Source organism: Canis lupus, chromosome 19, assembly GCF_011100685.1.
Source record: "Canis lupus familiaris isolate Mischka breed German Shepherd chromosome 19, alternate assembly UU_Cfam_GSD_1.0, whole genome shotgun sequence".
Classification (NCBI taxonomy): Eukaryota; Metazoa; Chordata; class Mammalia; order Carnivora; family Canidae; genus Canis; species Canis lupus.
This window is the reverse complement of record NC_049240.1, coordinates 36,472,685-36,491,596: the sequence shown is the minus strand read 5'-3', so window position 1 is coordinate 36,491,596 and position 18,912 is coordinate 36,472,685. Positions and strand designations below refer to the sequence as shown.

Below are 18,912 nucleotides of genomic sequence, written 5' to 3'. Positions count from 1 at the left end.
AGTGTCCCCATTTGATCTGAGTACATCTGGAAGGAGATTATTTGGATACATTTGCTTTTTAAAAATGAGAGTCAAAACAGACATGGAGTTGGGGGTAGGCTTTTTATCTTTTGTTTCTTCCCCAGCCTGCCCCATCAATATAGTTTCCCAAGAAAAACAAAGAAATAAGCTCTTACAACATTAAGTCACAGCGGGGACTGCTTCTGCTCTATTCCTCTCATCTCAAAATAAACTTAATTTATAAGGACTTGGGGGGCTACAGTGATATTCTGCAATGCAAATAAAACACAGCGTGAACACATACGCAGGAAGAAAGTTTTGCTCTGTAAATATACCGAGGAAGTTCAGAGAGGCATAAAAAGTTGGGGCAGGCGCTAGAAATGATTACTTTGGAAATGAATTGCAGTTTTCCATTTTTAAGGGAACATATGTCGCTATGGTTTTTCTCTGCCAGGATTGACGGGAGAGTGGCCTTTAGCCAGTGTTTTCAACCTGATTGATTTGGCTGGCTGTGTTGCATGGGAAATGCCCGTGACAATGCTGTTCTTTGGCTATTTTCATTCCCACCGGCTTCTCTTCTTACAGCCTGAGCAGTTCAGAGCTATGCCACTACCAACGGCAATTAACCATTTACCATTTATTTCTTCTGGTGATTAAAAAGTGTGCTAACCAAGCTACGACTGACCTACCGATTGAAGCGTGTTTCCCTCCTGCACCTCACTTTTTGGAAATTCTACTTCGAAGCCTAGAAGCAAGGATGGAATGATAAATCTTTTCCTGACCTTTCTATGAAGTCAGAGTATTCGGACAAGGCAGGGATCTAGGACCAGCTTCTCAATCAAATGGTGAGGGTAGAAAGTGTCCTGGGCATGGCTTGCCTTCCTTCTCTGGGGCTAGCCATGCTACAGCTCCCTGTAGACCACCCCAAGCCCCCACATCTGCCAGTTTCCTTGTTCCTCCAGTCAGGAGGAAGGCAATCTGATGAAGGCCAAGGTGTTAGAGAAATAATGAACTGTCAACCTTAACAATATTTAAATTTATTGAATTATGTCTGCAAAGGGTGTGGCTTAACTGAAAGGCATAGTGATGGTGAGATTTCAGACACAGTAAATCTTGGATTGAGGGAGATATTTGGGGAGATGAAACACTGACACTTAAAAAACAGACATTATTTACTTAATTTTCTATCATCTGCGTATGTATGTATCTATCAATCTTCGATCCTGAGAGTTTATTACTTATAACAACCAGATGACTATGCTCAGACATTCATGAGCTTGGGTTTCTCTTCAGGCCAGGTCAGGATGCTCCCAAGATATTCTCCATAAAATGCCTGTGGAGTTCTGGCCTCTCATCCCTGTGGGTAAGGAAGGGTCAGGTCATGGGCAAAGCTTGGAAAGAGAGACATTCATCTTTTGCATCCACTTTCTCTTTCCAACCTTTCTCTTCCTTCAGCTATTTGGTGACACTAGGTGGCTTTTTTTTTCTTATATCTGAGGCAAAATTAAGGTTACTGAGAGAACTAACCATTAGATTATTTACTTTTGATTCCCAAAAGTGAATGGGGAGAAGCTTGTTATTGCACAGAATTAGCAAAAGAAAGCCTGAATGGTTCAATTTAATTCTTTAAAATACTTTGAGTTAATTTTAAGGCATTGAAAACATTTTGATGAAGCTCAGTATTTAATTCACAGTTGTTGTCCTAGTGATTCTGGGGTGTTCTCCTAGGTGGCATGATCAAAGGGGCTGATCTGGGGAGGTAAGAGCAATGTTTTTCCAGGGGCTACTTCCTAGCAAATGTCATTAGCTGATTTTTCAGGGAAATCTGGTTGACAAGATCGGACTGGTTACCAGCTTTATTTTCTGTCCCTTTGGGACACCTCTGTAAAAAGAATGTAAAGAGCATGTTACTGTTGGATTTCTTGCTCCAATTGTCCCCAGTCCCAGGGACCGGGCAGTGAGCCAGCCTTGGGGCTCTCCCACTGGTGGAATCTGGAGAGTGACCACTCCTTGGGCTATGGACTCAGGTGGGCTTCTTGGGTTTGTTTCCTTTGTCCTGAATAATCTTGGAGTTGCCATAATGCCTTGGGTGCAGATAAAATCAGAGAATCTGAGTGTTGAAAGAGAGCTCTGGAAAGTACCCCCAGGTAAGTGATCATCTGACCTGCAGTACATGTGTTCTTTTTTCTTCTGGAAGCTCTTTAGGATGAAAGTCAGGGCAGTATTTCTCAGTCCTTCTTTATTGATATCTCCTTTTTATTTTTTCTTCTCGTGAAAGAATTTGAGCTCTCAGATACAATTCAATATAATGTAGAAGAGTCAAATTAAAAATAACAGTAGAGTTCACGCTTTGAATGGAACAGCCTGAATAGATGTTCCCAGGCACCTAGGATGTGCTAATTTAACAGTTTTTCATTGATCTTGGCTCCAAAAGAGTGAAATAAAGTTACATAATTTTCCTTGTTGGAGAGAAGAAATCCTATAAAATTTTGATAAGTGATAGCTACTCTTTGGGACTAAATTCAAGATGGGGTTTATCCACAAGGTCCTTTAAACAGGGCATTTAGTCATTAGTGAATACTGTCTTTAAACGTAAACGAAAGCACTTAATGGATTCCTCTCATATCAGACCTTATGGCATATCCCTGAGGCATATCTTACCAAAGACATTTCTGTGGGTGTTGGGAAAGCTCTGTTGTGGTAGCAGAGCATTTGAGGGTATTCAAAGCATGTACACAAACATGAATGATCACCGTGGCTCATTATTGAAACCCTCTAGAGGTCAGCAGCACAAGTATTATTGTCCTTATGTCTCATTAAAACTACATGGTAGGACTGGGACTTGGATCCAGGGCTTCTACCATGAACTCTTTGCACTGTACTGTGTAAGGTCCAAGTCTTTAGCTTTCTAATGATGTAAAAAGGAAGGAGCCTAGAGACCCTAAAAAAAAATCATGCTGTTAACTTGTTCATTAATGTGGCTACCTTGATATCCTGTCCATTGAGAGTCAGATTACCTAGCAAATGGCTATAGCACTGATTCTCAGTATTATGGGAATTTTGCAATGTTCATTCAAGTGATTGGGGAGACAGAGTCACCATTTTGTTGAGAGAGTGGCAACTTTTAGGTCTATCACCCTGACCAAATCACCCTAAGTGGCAAATGGATCTTATTTCCTATTATCTTTAAAGGGCCAGAGGTGGCTGTCTTCTTGTGTGTTGAGAAAGGTCTGAGGCTGCATGTGAACTTGGCAGATAGGATTGGTATTGGGTGATGTGGGGGAAAGAGGGAAACAGTGCTGGCATATGAACATGTATCATTCAAACCCAAGACAATTTTACTTCAAAGAAAAAAAAAGGAGATGCAGATGTCATAAATGTTGACAAAAGAATCCTCTTTAATCTCAAAAATATGTATCATTTATTAGGAAAACATTTAGGACAGGTGTTACCAGCCAAAGACTTGTTTCATCAGAGAATCACTTAGTATAATCTTGGCAAAACTTCTGACTTCAAATTTAGCTGTATTGGGATGCCTGGGTGGCTCAGTGGTTGAGCATCTGGCTTCAGCTCAGGGTGTGATCCTGGGGTCCCGGGATAGAGTTCCGCATCCAGCTCCCCATGTGGAGCCTGCTTCTCCCTCTGCCTATGTCTCTGCCTCTCTCATGAATAAATAAATAGAGTCTTAAAAAAAAAAAAAAAAGAACTTAGCTGTATCATTGGAATAGGCCCACCACGATGAGTTTACTGTAAAAGTGTACCCTTAAGCAGATACATGAAATTACTTATGAGACTTATGGGCAGTCTTGTTTATTGGACATATGGGGAAAATGTGCCAAACACAAGCATCTCAGCTCTCATGCAATGAGAAGCTGAGCTACTCTATTTGGACAGTAACTCCAACATGTTCAAGTGCTTCTTATTCTACGAGCTAACATTTTGGGGCCTTCTCTATGAACCAAACACTGTCCTAAGCACTTTGTGAATCTTACTTACTGTTTTTAATCTTTATAACATCCCATCATATAGGCCCTATTGTCATCCCCGTTGTGTGGGTGAAGATAATGAGTCATGGTGAAGTTAATTACCTTGCCCAAGGTTACCTAGTTGGTAAGTAGGAGAGCCAACATTCAATCGCAGGTAGTCTAATGCCATAGATCCTGTCAAGTATTAAGTAGAGGATCAGGGGTCACTGAAAGCCTAATTTTATGATAGCTGGTGGATACCTACAGAGCTTCCTTTGCACCAGTGATGTCTGATCGGGGGTGGGAATGACACAGCAGATGAGTCCAGGGTGGGGGGGGGTTTATAACTCTAGGGCTGAGAGCTACAGAGTCAGAAGGTGCTTTGTTTATCTCCTTCCATGACAGAGACATTACAGAGATGTTGATGCCTGTGTCACATCTGAAGTCCTGCAGTGACAGACACACACACAAATTTAGAAGAGCTTCCTGACCCAATTTCTCAAAGGAGAGTGAAGTGCTGCTCCCCAAAGAAAGAGGGAAGCTGCTGCTGCTAGTTGGGAAGCAGCAGTGTCTGCTACAACATACACCTAATTTGCTCAACAGTAGTGTATCAGGGCAGTAGCTACTGACCGAATAGGCTAGGATGTGGCCATGTTTGGTACCATTTAACATAGAATTGGTTCTTCCATGAGACCATCACTCCCTACTCTGATTTCAGCACTGAAATGTCAAACTGGTCTTTCTCCTTCCTCTTCCAATATTTTAACTGGTCCCCCTTTAACCTTTATTCACCTGCTTTTTCTACACCCAGTTCCCTTACCTTCTATTTTTTCCTGAGGACTATTCTAACAATTTAGCTTTGCTAGCACAGATCCTATCAAGTTACCCCAGCTAAAAAAGCCTTATAAACTTCCCTGATTTTTCTTTCATGCTTTTCAGGATTCTCTAAAATCTGGCCCTCATCTAATCTTCCCAATGACACCTCTTGACACAGTAGGCACCTCAGCTAAAGTTTAAATTTTCCACCTCCTTTCCTTTGCTCATACCATTTTCTCTACCTAGATTACTTCCCACCTTCCCTAGAGCAATCCCACTCATCTTCTGAAGATTATTCTAAATACTGATTCTTTGATATCTAAATCATTCTTCTTTGATATCTTCTCTAATAAGGTAATCTACCTATATGCTGTTGTCTTGTTCTCAACTCCTTTTTATGTGTGCATTATGTTTCTATTGCTTAGGATGCTTAGGAGTGTAGAAACGAAAACTAACTTTAGTCAGCTTAAACAAAAGAAGAGGATTTGTATATGGATGTAAGCAGTATCGTAAGCCCAAGGGCAGGGATGCAGTCAGTCAATAGGAAGGTAACTAGAAATCAGGTTTACAGTCTCTCTCTCTGTCATTTCTGTGTATCTTTGTGTGTCTACCCCATTCTCTTTTCCTGTGGATTGATTTTTCTCTTTTCTCTGTTCCGTGGGGTAGAAAATGCCTACCCTTCCTGTTACAGAGTCTGTTACTATTTTCAGTCCAATCCGTAACTGGTAAGAGGGTAATATAATTAGCTTATCTTGAGGAAGATGTCAGTCATAGGTCCAGTGAGCCATGCCTAATGAATGGCATTACCATACAAACATGGCTATTTGGGTCCATTAAGGGGGGTTCAGGACGAGCTTCCAAAGAACTGGGGCATCAGGCCAGGGACAGATATATAATTCTAAAAAGTTCTACTATAGTCTCCACTAGTTTGTGAGGACCTCAAAAATACAAAATATATTTCTTCTTCATTTTTTCATTTTCTCCAATTTCTTATCTCTTATCTTCCCAAGGTTTAAAGATGGCTACTCTTATAGTGGTACTCAGTAAAATAAGGCAATGTTGTTATGCATAATGCATATAGAAGAGTAACAAGTTGCTAGATGTTATTGTTACTCTTGTCTCAGATTTTTGGGAAAGTTTTCAGAGAGCAAATCAACTGGTACCAAGTATCCACACTCACAGGGTGATGTGCTAGAACAGGCCACCTGGGTGGAGTCTGTACTAATTGGTTTGTTTTCATTAGCCCATCACCCTCTTCCAGCATATATATTCAAGGGAGAGACTGAAGAGTTGAAAGAAAGTGTTTCTCTGGAGAGAGCCAAGAGGATTCTATGCATTTCTTCTATCAGTATTCATCAGTTCTTTTCAAGCCAAATGATTTTCATGATTTTAAGCCAAATGAAGAAGAGTTTCAACAAAACTACTCGGAAAGGCTGGCCACATTCCTTGGAATTTGGGAGACTTAGAGACTGTTACCTGCTTCTTGTTTAAAGTGGATATAGGCAGGTGGCTGAAGCTGTGACTGGCCAACAGCCCTGGGACAGCAGGATCAAGAAAGAGATGACTGAAATCCTGCCGACAGGGTAACAAAGAAGCACATTTCCTCAGAGATGGCCCTCAAGGAAGGGAGATGGCTTGGGTGCCTGCCCAGGAAGATCATCTGGAGGGCTGATACAACTGAGAGATAAATCTCTGGAAATGAAGTGGGAGTCAGAAGCAATCAGCCAGAGAAGAAGCACCATATGAGGCAAAAAAACTGGAGTCAGAAGTGGAGAATCCCCAGAAGCCAGCAAAAGCACATCGGGAGACGAAGAGTCTGCTTCAGACATCTGCAATGGCAGAAGGACACCATTTCCAGACCTCAGCTATGCTGGCAGCTAGTGAGTGGAAGAGAATGTAGAGCAGTGAAGAGGGGCAGGGTGGCGAAGGTGACTGCCACTCCTCCTCCACTGCAGGCTTCCAAGGCCGAGGCAGGTGCCAGGTGGAGTACAAGAGAAAGTTTAACTGAATAGCAGTTTGGATATTATACTGTCCTATGCTAAAGTTGTATGATTGTGAGATGGGGCTGGATTGATGTTCTGCTACTAGTCTCCACTGGACATTTTCATATCTAAAAATGGCCAAAGCAGAGGGAATCTGCCCCAAATTTTTTCAGAAGAGGTAGTGAGGAATGACGGTGCTAATCAAACTTACAGAAAGACAAGAAAAAATAAAATTGGTTTTTGCTTGCTTCCCATGAAAACCAGCCCATTCAATAAGACATTTCTGAAGTTCAAAAGGAGAGATCTCTGAGGGCAGGGATGGGCAGAGAAAATATCGTGAAATAAGAAAGTCTTGAGCTGTATCACAAAAGGATGGGTTGTATACAGATAGATGCTTGACCTTATTTTTCCCGATGAGGTGTTTATTACAAAATCTCATTTTCTGTGCTCATTAGTTCTTGGAGTCTCTGTAGATTCTACTACCACTCAAACTGAGTTAGCAAAAATTGGCCGTGAAAATTTTATGCTATTTACTAACAACTGGACACAGAGCTTAGCTTGACAGAAACAGCAGTGGCAGTCAAAATGTCACTTGAAAGGCTTCCCGCGTTCTGAAGAGTCTTCTTAAAAAGCAGTATTTGGAAACCTTTGGAGATAGGTCAATACCCAAGGCAACATCTATTAAATGATTTGGTGTTGATTCAAACTAGCTACATTATTTGGGTTAAGATACCGCAAATTTGGTCAGTATAATACATACATCACAGAAGGAGACTGATGGACGACAGAACATATTTCTTCCAAGGAGTTTTCCCATCTGATCTTATTAGGTTTGTGGGGGAAGGGAAGGGTAGGAATTGCTTTTCTCATTTTATGAGGAAATTATATGACTTTTCATGCTGACACTGTAATAGGTCATAACCTACCAGGATGAATTTCATTATACTCAAAGTTCTTTTTCTATAAAGGGGTATCTGAACTCTACTCCTACCAGGTTGAAGTTCTCCAGGGGCTGGAATAGCCCAATTCTTATCTATTTCCATCACAACATGCGGTAGACTGCAAAAATGGCCACAGATTATTCCCCTTCCACTATTGCAGTCCTTTGGTCGTGCCACCCTACACTGACTCTGGCTCTGAGACTATCTTTGGCCAATGGAACTTAAGCAATGCAACACAGGCAGAGATTTAAAAAGCACTTGCATATTGGGACCTTTTCTCTTGCTGTGCTTGGAACCCTGAGGCCACGAGGTGAATGAGCACATGAAAGCTGCTATGGGATGAGTTGTGTCCCTCCACCAAAATTACATCTGTTGAAATCCTAACCTCCAATACCTCAGAATGTGACTAGATTTGGAGATAGAGTCCTTTGAGTAATGGTTAAGATTAACTAAAACCACTAGGGTGGGTTCTAATCCAGTATGACTAGCATCCTTATAAGAAGAGTAGGTTAGGTTATAGACACAGACAGAGGGGAGACCACATGAAGACACGGAGAGAAGATGGCCATCTATAAGCCAGGGAGGAAGAAGTCTTCAGAAGACCAACAAACCTGCTGACACCTTAAGCTCAGACTTTTATCTTCCAGAATTGGGAAGAAATAAGTAAATGTCTGTTGCTTAAGCCCCCCCAGTCTGTGGTGTTTTGTTACGGCAGCCCTAGCAAAATAATACACTGGCTTAGTGGAGAATGAGAGGTAGTGTGGAACAGAACTGAGGGATACCAGCTAACACTCAGGCGAAAGCCAGCTAACACTCAGACACATGAGTGAGGCCATCGTGGGTCTGCCAGCTGCCCAGAGGTGTACTAGAAAGCCTGGCAGAGATAAACTACACGGGTTGGCAAGAGAAGACAGGAGTCCACTGGAGTATCACTCCTTTCATCCATAGAGGCTTCCTGGGCTCATGGTCCCTGTTGTGTCCCCGTTCCATAGGTAATTGGGATAGATTGGGATAGTCACTTTGTCATTGGAGGGAAGGATAGTCTACATGGGCACTAATTAGTCTGGAAATAGTTTTTCTTTAAGGAGGTATTCTAGAAAGCCAGCTGCCAAGGATCAGGTTATCTCAGGGCTGGAGCGCTCTGGTGGAACACGGATCTCAGCGCAGGCCCTCCCACTGGGAGAGGGAGAGCCCCTGGACTATGCTGGTTCCTTGTTTGGGAAACCAAGAGTAAAATGTGAGGATGGTTTTGGGGTATCCTCTTCATACCACACTTTGTCAGTGGAAACCCAAGCAAAACCAAAGAGAAAGAAGAAGCAGCCTACATATTAAATTCTTACCAGATTTTCCATTGTAAAAAGGCAAATTCTTGTTTTCCTGGTTAACAAATAGAAGAACCAAAGGTACCATCATGGAACTCTGCCATCCTTCATACATATAGGTGATTGATTTTTCCAGTTAGTGGTATAGATCTGCCCTGAGCCGGTCACTGATTCTCATTACACTTCTTTACTCTTCAAGAGACTATCTTTTCTAAAATGGCTGGTTGGATTTAGGGGTGCTGTCAACGGTTGGAGAGTAGAGGGAAGTGAACTGACTTACAGGGAGATGATCATAGTTCACCTTAATTTTCCTGTTACCTCTCAACAAACACAGGTAAGGGACGCCTGGGTGGCTCAGTGGTTGAGTGTCTGCCTTTGGCTCAGGGTAGGATCCCAGTTTGGGGATCGAGTCCCACATAGGGCTCCCTGCATAGAGACATAGAGACCGCTTCTCCCTCTGCCTGTGTTTCTGCCTCTCTCTGTGTCTCTCATGAATAAATAAATAAAATCTTAAAAAAAAATGCAGCTAACTCACCTCTGTGGGGCATTCCCAGTGGTCTATCTTTAAGATGCCTTTTCCATATGGGCTGTGGGGTCTGAAGTTTTTTTTTTTTTTTTTTTGCCTTTTCACATGTAAGGCAATTATTTCTGCTTAAAATCAGCCCAACAGAATAAAGATTGAATATTCTCTCAAAGGAGCTTACTCCTTCCTTCTCTCCCCCCACTTCTTCCCTTCCTCCCTTCCTCCCTTCCTCCCTTCCTCCCTTCCTCCCTTCCTCCCTCCCTCCCTCCCTCCCTCCCTCCCTCCCTCCCTCCCTCTCTTCTTTTCTTCCTTCCTTTCCTGTCTTTCCTTCCTTTCTTCTTTCTTTCACTCCTATATAATTTACAGCATCAGGGGATCGATAGGTAACTCTGACACTTCAGGAGCAGTTCTTCATAATCGGGTTTATTCTGATATCTGCTGGAAACTACCATTTCAATTTCAGTGAGACTCTTTTGAAACCTGCTTAAAGATAATCTGTCTGAAGCCTTTGATTTGGAAAAATGGAAAGAGGAAAGAGAAGTGACTCGATTTTCAGAAGTTTTTGAGATCAAAGGATTTGGTTAATCCTTTATGATGTTTGCTATAACTTTGTAAGTTCAGGTGTGCAAGGTTAGTCTCCAGAATTGTTTCCTGCTATTACCCTGCCACCGTGCGCGTGGCGTATCCTGGGTTATAGTCTCAGGAAGCCCACAAGTTATCTTGGATTTGGTTAAATTCAGTGGTTCTCACTTGGGCTGCACATTAGAATCATCTGCAGTGCTTTACCATTTGTGGATGCCCACAGTGCATCCTCAGAGTAATGAAACCATATTTTCTAGGGGTGGGACCTGGGAGTCAGCGATTTTAAAGCTCTCCAGAATATGATGTGCAGTCAGAGTTGAGAACCATTGAGACAAGTGAAGCAAAGAAAATAGGAAAAGCATCTTCACCTAATTATTCTTTTAAAAATAACCAGAAACATTGGAGTAAGCTGTGAAAATAGTAGTAATATAAGCATTACCTTTAAATAGAATGCAGAGTTTAAATTAGACTATAAAATTTAAAGAAATATAAAGATCTATGCATAATTAGGTACCATTTTAACAGAATGACTTATGGTTTCCAATCATTGCTTGATCTTTTCTTCTGTAAAATTTTATGATTTTTTACTCCAGTTTTCTCCAGTTTGAAACAAGTATTATTCATGTAGAATCTTTCTGCTTACAGACGAAATCTTCCCTCTCTCTGAATGTGCACCAATATTTAAGATCTCCTGATGAGCTGGTGCCTGCAGGGGCTTTTCCTCTGCCACATGGTCAATTTACCCTCTTAGCAGATGATATTAACTGAAGCATTGCTGCTGGAGGTGTGGTTTTGGACCAGCAGCGGCAGCACACCTGGGAACTTATGAAAAATGCAGAAATTTAGACCCTACTCCAGATCCTACTGAATCAGTCTGCAATTTAATAAGATTCTATGCAATTCAGCAGCATGTTGAGTTTGAGAAGTATTGAACTAAAGAAACTTACTCTTTTTGCACATGCCTTTATACCTGGCTCTCCCCTGTCGTTCCATTGTAGGCATAGAAAGAGAAAGATTTCTATCAAAAATATATGTGTGCTTGTATGAGTCGTACTTTTCTCTTTCAACAAGAATAGATTTTTAGAGCTCTGTGGCTATTCTGCTTTGTGCTAAGTACTTGCTCATTAAAAGTAAAAGTCGTATTTCCAGGTGAACCGCAAGTTAAGTTTTTGCTAACGACAACAAAAATTAAGCTGTGACCTGATTAATAAAGGTTGTTTTACTGAAGATTAGGGGATTTTTCTGGGCACGCTGCTTTAAGGACTAGTGCTTTGGCTGCAGAGTCGAAGCTGTATCATCTCACATGCTGTCCTTTGCTTGCCAGCATGGGATATGGCTGTATCATCTGTGAACCCGAATGTCCTTGTTTTATAAACTGGATGAGGACCTACAATTGCTTTTGACTTGGCATGTTTCCTCTTTCGCCCTCCCTAGCTCACACTCTTGCTTACATGCTTCGGGCATTTGGTAGATCTGTCAATGTTGGACAGAGATGTAATGAATGCCCAGGGTTTGGTCTTTGGACGTTTTTTTTCTCATTTACATTCACTCTCCGTCTAGCTTGTGGCTTTCCTATTCATATGCCGATGGATTCTAGATTTATATCTCTATTTTGGACCTCTCGTAGAAGTCTAACTCTCAAATCCCACCGTCTTCTTGGCATGTCCAAATAGTGTCTCAATGTCATAAGTCTGAAATTGAACTTCTAATCTTCTTTGCAAACCTGAAATTCTTCCTCCAGCCACTCAGTCCAAAACAGAGGAGTCCTTGGTGACTTTTCTCTTTCCTTTTTACCCACCCCTAATTCATCAGTAAGTTCTGAAGGCTCTTTCTTCAAAACATACCCAGAGTCTCCCCACTTCTCACAAGCCACCCCTGCCACTCCCCACCCCCCTCACTGCCACCTGGTACAAGCCATGGTCTGTCACCTGGATTGTGCTATCCCCATCCTACTTCTGCTTTTGTCTTTCTTCATTCTATTCGTGACAAAGCAATCCAGCTCACTGCTCCAAACTTTCCAGAGCCAGTAACTCGGTAAAAATCCAAGTCAAGGTCCCAAATAACTTTCTGACCTTATCTCTGACTACCCTCTCCCTGGCTCACTCTTTACGGCAAGCTGAGTTTTCCGGAAGCAGACACTGGAGATAGAATTGGTGGGGCTGGATATTTATTAGGGTTTAACACACATAGAAAGAAGTGGGTTGAAGCAGGATAGGTCAAAGAGAGAGAAATCAAAGTGAAGCAGCCAGGCAAGGCTGCAGGCCGCCTACAAGGAGCTTGGGGGGACACGTGGCCTGCCACAGTTGACTCTTGTAATGCCTCAAAGGCTGCACCTTTTTTTTTTTTTTTGGCTGTACCTTTATACCTGCCTCATCAGCTACTGGCTGAGCACTGCTCTGAGAAGGCTGTGACTTGTGGAAGGTGGCCCTCTGCAGCTGAGGCACAGGTGGAAGCTATCTGCTAACACCTTGGGTCATGTTTGTCCATGTCCACTACATTTTTCTCAGCCCTACTGGCTTTCTTAAACAAATCCAGCCCACTCTGTCTCAGGGCCTTTGCACTTGCAGGAATGCAATTTTACTAGATGTTTTTCATATGTCTTGCTCCTTCATCTCCTCTGCTTAAATATCACTTTGCGAATGAGTTCTCTCCCATGATCATCTTTTTAATAGTAAGAAACTTACACTCTACTTTTCTCCACAGAGTTTATTGTCACTTGATATGCCTACTATATATTTAATCCCTGACTTGTTATTATCTCTTTCTCCAAGTAAAATGTAAGTCCCAAGCTCTGTCACATAGTAGGTGCTCAATAAATATCTGCTCATTGAATGAATGACAAAGGAAGCTTTTTTTATATGGGGTTGAATTGCAATTTATCTCCCTGTATTGGTAGGGTATAAGAATAGCCTTAATCCCATGACATAAGTAAAATATTTTGGAACCACATTTATTAAAAAAGATTTCTGATATTGATTCCTTGAATTCAGATATGATCAACATTAGAAATGATGTTTTTTTGATGTGCTTAAATTTCTCCCTACAAAATAACAAGTGTCAGATAATGAATACTGTAGAATTAAAAGTTTTAAAGAGATGAATTGTTTAAAATGTTAAAGAAAATAAGTGTTGTAGAAGTACTTACATCTCCTTTAATAGATTAATTTAAAAATAATTCTTTTATTAACAAAAGCATTCTCCATCTTTATTTGGCAAATTATCTGGGAAGCACTTATGGATCTCATTGATATAAGTGTCATTGCTGGAAAGAAAGAAAAATGTATTTACAATTCTTTATATTTTTCCTTGATCCAGACAAATCTTCCCATAATTAGTTCTTTTTTTTCTCTGCTGTGTTATTAAGCATTTCATGGGGGAAAGGATAATCCCAGCTTGTGGAGTTAGGAATGGGCTGAGGCCATTCTGGTTTGACGTTGCATGCTCTTTGTCAATATCATTGCTGGTTTTCATTTGTTTGATTGGGATTTTTTGGTTACATTTGTTACAAAATGGGGAAAATATTTGTAAATTTAAAAAATATTTATTTATTTATTTAATTAATTATTTATTTGAAAGAGAGAGTGGGTGGGGAGGGGCAGAGGAAGAGGGAGGGAGACAATCTCAAGCAGACTCCCCACTTAGCACGAAACCTGGCCTGGGGCTCATTCTCATGACCCTGAGATCATGACCTGAGCTAAAACCATCTGTGCCACCCAGGTGCCGCAATCAGCAGTTTAAGAATAAAGATTCCTTTTGTCATGCCTCTGATTCCCCACTACCCCTGATTCATGCTCCTCCCCAGATCATCTATATTTTCCTTGCTTCTTTCTCCTTAAGTTACCCAAACGTTTACTTATATAACTTGAGTCACTCTCCCAAGGGGGGGAAAATCCAAATCCAAATGTTTGAAAACTGCCTATTCAATGGTCATCTCTAATTCTGATTGCCAAGATGACTCAGCATGTTCTCTTTCCTTTTTGATTTCTTTTCGTTGGTAATCCTGGTGTTTCTAGAATTATTTTTTTCTATAAGCTTCACAAAGATCTCTTAAATGTTAAGATCTCTTAAGATCCTTTTTTGGGCCAATGCTAGCTGTATATCATGACAGGGCATAAACACTAAAAGAGGGGGTTTGGATGGGCTTTCAGGGCCCTTCACTCTTGGGCTCCCTCCTTCCTTCCCTCTAAGTCTCCATCTTCCATGGTTCTACTACCAAATTGGTCTAAGTGGTCAACACTGGAGACATTAGCCCACCACTGCAAAGGTTGGGGGTAGGGACCAAGGTCTCTATGATTAGTGTTGGCCTTTCAAATGTCTCAAATGGTACATCTCAACAGCACACCTTTCATTCGCTATTTTGTTTTAAAAGAAATAAAATAAAACAAGACTAGCTTTTTGTATTGGCTATTTTATGGAATGCTGCAATTCAGGGTTCTTTATTTATTTATTTTTTTTTAATTTTTATTTATTTATGATAGTCACACAGAGAGAGAGAGAGAGAGAGAGAGAGGCAGAGACACAGGCAGAGGGAGAAGCAGGCTCCATGCACCGAGAGCCCGATGTGGGATTCGATCCCGGGTCTCCAGGATCGTGCCCTGGGCCAAAGGCAGGCGCCAAACCGCTGCGCCACCCAGGAATCCCCAATTCAGGGTTCTTTACATTTGTTTGATATAAAATACATTTTCCTCTGTTTAGGTATTTATTTTCAAACATGAACAAGTTATTTAGACATCTATTAAAAATGAACATTTGTTTGCTAAGTCTATTTTCATAGTTTTTGAAGGTAATCTAGATTTAGGAAAAAGTGAAGTGCTATTGTCTGTTTTTATTTGGGAGATGGGAATGGGGTATTCTTCACGTATTTTTTTAACTTGCTTTCTCTTTATATAATAGTTTATATATTCTGGGGGAAAGATTTTCTTTGGGACCAGGAGGGAGATGAAGGAGGGAGAGAAAAGCTCTACTTATTCCAGAGTGCTGGGAAACCAGGCCCTGTTCCCTCACAGACATGCGAGGGTTTGGAAAGATCCAGAGACAAAGTATTACAGGGTATGTCTGATTGTAGGACAGGGACCCAGGGCAAGTGTCCCTTGCCCACAGGGTAGCAGACTTCTGGAGTTGAAGGGACCGTGACAACAAGAGCACTGGTGGCTTGTAGAGCCAGTGTAGACAGGTGACTGATGACCAGCTTCCTGTTCCTGCCTCTGTTTCCCTGCCTTCTATAGAACTCTGGACCTGAGGCCCAACTGGGAGTAGGGAAGCACTTCCAGAAGTCATGTTAAAGGAATATCCTAGCCCCAAACTCAACTGTCTAGACATAGTATGTCTTTGTCTTCTGCAAGCCTACTTAGAATCACATTTGAGACTGTCTCCGTAAGGTGATGGAGAATAGAATATTCTGTATTTTGTTAAAACATAGACAAATGAGATCATACTGTATATCTCCTGGTAACTTCCTATTTGCCTTAATAATTTACCTCTTTCTGTGACAGAAAATAAATAATTTTTGTTTATCTTTTTTTCCCAGATGTATAATATTACATGGTATGGATGGTTTTAATATTTCAGGTTTTCTAGAGTTTGAACAAATCAGGCATGAGCCTGTAGAGACAAACTGCATGGCGAGCATAGGGACCCAGAGGAGGATCTGGAGAGCCTTCTGTAGGCAGGTGGTCCTCACGTTGTGAGGGGTCCAGCTCTGTCTCAGTCCCTGCTGAGACTTTCCTCACCAGGCGCTGCACTAATAGTTTAGCAGCAGATGGGAAGGGGGAGCTCACAGACCTTTTCACCACTGCCTGCATTTGGCACAGGGTGTAGGCTGAAATAGCGCATCCTTTCTAACTCCCTGGCTCGGCAGTTTTTTGTTTTTTTTGTGATTAATGTCTAGTCCAAAGGTGAGTAATGTAGCAATTCATTGTAGTAATTCGAGTTATGGGGAATATATGGACTCCTTTGCTCAGCATCCCCTTCTCCAATTCCTTGTCACATAAAAAGAATCATTACATTGGGAATACACTGTCATCAGCCACAGGACCAAGCAGAGATACAACTCATGTGCCCTGACGATCTCCACTGCCAGCTCCTTAAACCCTTCTTTGTAGAACTGGATGATGTTAATAGGACTCAAAGAGTAGTAAAGAAAGCTCCCGGAGTCTACTCTTTGGCCCTACCAAAGTCACAACAGTGACTACGATCTAAAAAATGACCCATCAGGTCTAAATGACCCACAACTGCTACTAAATTCTTTTCAACTTTAAATTGTATTATTATCACCCCAAAGTAACTTTTGAGCTCCCAGGAGAAGTTTGGGAGTGGGGTTAGGGGAAGAAATCTGGTTGGCAGTGGTAGGAGGACCTCCCACTCCAATAGGTCTAGGAGAGCATGGTTGCTGTCAACTTGTAGGGGATGGCAGGCAGAGCAGGTGAGTAGATGAGATGCAGATGAGAGCCTTGCTATTGGCTTCCAGATTCAAGGGAAGTGGTAAGATGCCTGCAGGACTGAGGGCCGCTAACTCCACCTGCTTTGGAAGCAAGTGATTGCACACACCTTGGGTTGTTTCCATAACTCTATAGGAAAATGGGGTGAAGTGAATCTGGATTTCCTGCTCTATACTCTGAGACTGCAGTCATGTCATTCAGGTATTAATATTAACCTGAAGTATTTCTGAATTCATTAGCCGATGGGATCTGAGACCTTGGGTTCTTCTTTTACTAATGCTAGGTAGGCATATTAAAGTTAGAAGGGAAAAAAGTGCACTTGGATAGGGTTGAGCAGTATTATCATCTTTACTGCAAAAATGCCCTGCCCATGGAGAAGGTGTTTAAAGGTAAGGGACGAGAGGAGGTAGCTCAGCCCCTATGGATTACTCGCATTCAGCAGCTAAGTCCATGTTGATGCACCGTGGGTGTGTGCATGCCTCCATGTGCATGCATGTTGAGGGAGGAGAAGGGGGAGGCATGCCTCTCTCACCCATGTTACCTGGTCCTACTGGGATTTCCTGCCACCTCTTGGTGTCTGTCACTCGAGTTGGAGGGGTTTGAGCAGAGGTGGGAAAGGCACCTATGTCCTCGATCCTTCTATTATCTCCTACAGTACTGGTGCCAGCAGCTGCCTGTGCAGATGGACCCAGTGCATTGGATCTTAAGCCCAGGTTATTGTTCTCACAGATGTGTGAATAGCACTACTTGGCTCACAGGGACAACAACACATGCTACTTAAAAAAAAAAAAAAAAACCCTCTTCAATGTTACACTCAAATTTCAGAAAGGAACTGTGTGCACAGTGTCCCTTCTGCTCTGCTGCACCACACCCCTAGCCGCATCGACGCTCCCTCCATCTAGCATGTGTCTGATTGAAAATTCAATTCAACTCACTTCAAATACGCATTGAGCACCTTTATGTTGGCACCAAAGTGGTAAAAGCCATAGGGGATACAAAATAAGTATAAAGCACAGTTTCTGTCTTCAAAAAGTCTGCCGTGCTATTGGGAACAACATGGAGAAACAACAAGAGACCAACATGAGACAGAATATATTTACTCATCAGAATGTGTTGTTCTGACATTAAGTGTACTGGATGTTCCAGAAAAGGAGATCTCAGTGAGGGCCAGAGCTGTCAGGGCGGAAAGGCGTCTTAGAGAGATTGGGAGCTGGTTTGGGGCTTTGAAGGATTCGGAGTGTTCAAATATGTAGCCGGATCACACGCAGAATTTTTCCTGTTATTTCAGTTTTTCCACTGAAGCCTCAAAGCTGAAAACAACACCATCTAATTATTTGCACCATCTTAAAAGCTCAGCAAGGAGCTGTCAGACTGAGACAGGACGTACTTAGAGGTGGCCAGGATGTCCTACGATCTTCACTGGCCACTGCTCAGTTCTGTGCCCCTCACACCCTCCAACCAACGTATGAAGCATGAGAGGAGGTCCTGCTGGGATTTTTAATAATAGGTGGTCTGCTTGGTAAGAGTGGGGGGCGTTTTCTCTCCCTTCCATTTGGAAGAGGGTAGGGTTGTCCTCACCTCCCCTAAGACAAGAAAGAAGAGAGCCTGGCACCCACTACTGGGCTTGATGCTTGCTGAGCAGTTGAAGCTGTAGGCCCACTCTGGGGCTGTTTCTGGCACACAGCATGCTGGGGGAGATCGTGGGAGAACTTGGTGCACAAATCCCCAGATGAGAGAAGGTATTGTAAGCATAAAGACTGGTGCCCACTTCTCACAGGGGAAACTTGGAACACAGGGGTGGATGGGAGTACCCTGTGATGTCAGAGCTGGGGGCTACCTGCATTTCCACCACATGGCCTGCCAAGGATTGGTCAGTTTCCTGTGGAACCAGTGGGTGCTACGGAACAGAGAGACAGATTGAAGAGGGTGGCCTGCTGGGGGAAGACTCTGAGCCATGCAAAACTATGGGGTGTATGAAGGAGAAGAGGCGAGAGGAGAAACGTTCCAGGAAGGTAGTTAGGAACTCATCCTTGTTCAGGAATCATGCAGTCCCCTTGGAGGTCCCCTTAGGAACACCCCCTAAGCGCACATGTAGCCTCAGTGTGGAACACCTGTCACATCAAGGCTGTTGCTCATAAAGCATGAATTCATGCTTTAAGAGGGGTCCCTTCATGTCATTCATGTAAGGGGGTCATTCATGTAAGAGGGGTCCCTTCCCTCAATCCCCTGGATTCCAGCTCTAGAGGAGGAAAGGAGACCAGGGAGAGGGAGTTGGAGAGTGAGGAGGGGGAGTGAGGGGATCTATCAGGCTCTTTCTCTCTCTGTGCTACAGGTCAGGCCTGAC

The 18,912-nt window shown here is 42.4% G+C and overlaps 1 long non-coding RNA gene across 3 annotated transcripts in view; it reads left to right on the top strand.

Moving 5' to 3' along the window:
• Positions 1 to 18,912, top strand: part of LOC106560032 — a 123,839-nt gene that overhangs the window by 66,007 nt on the left and 38,920 nt on the right. The window lies entirely within an intron of this gene.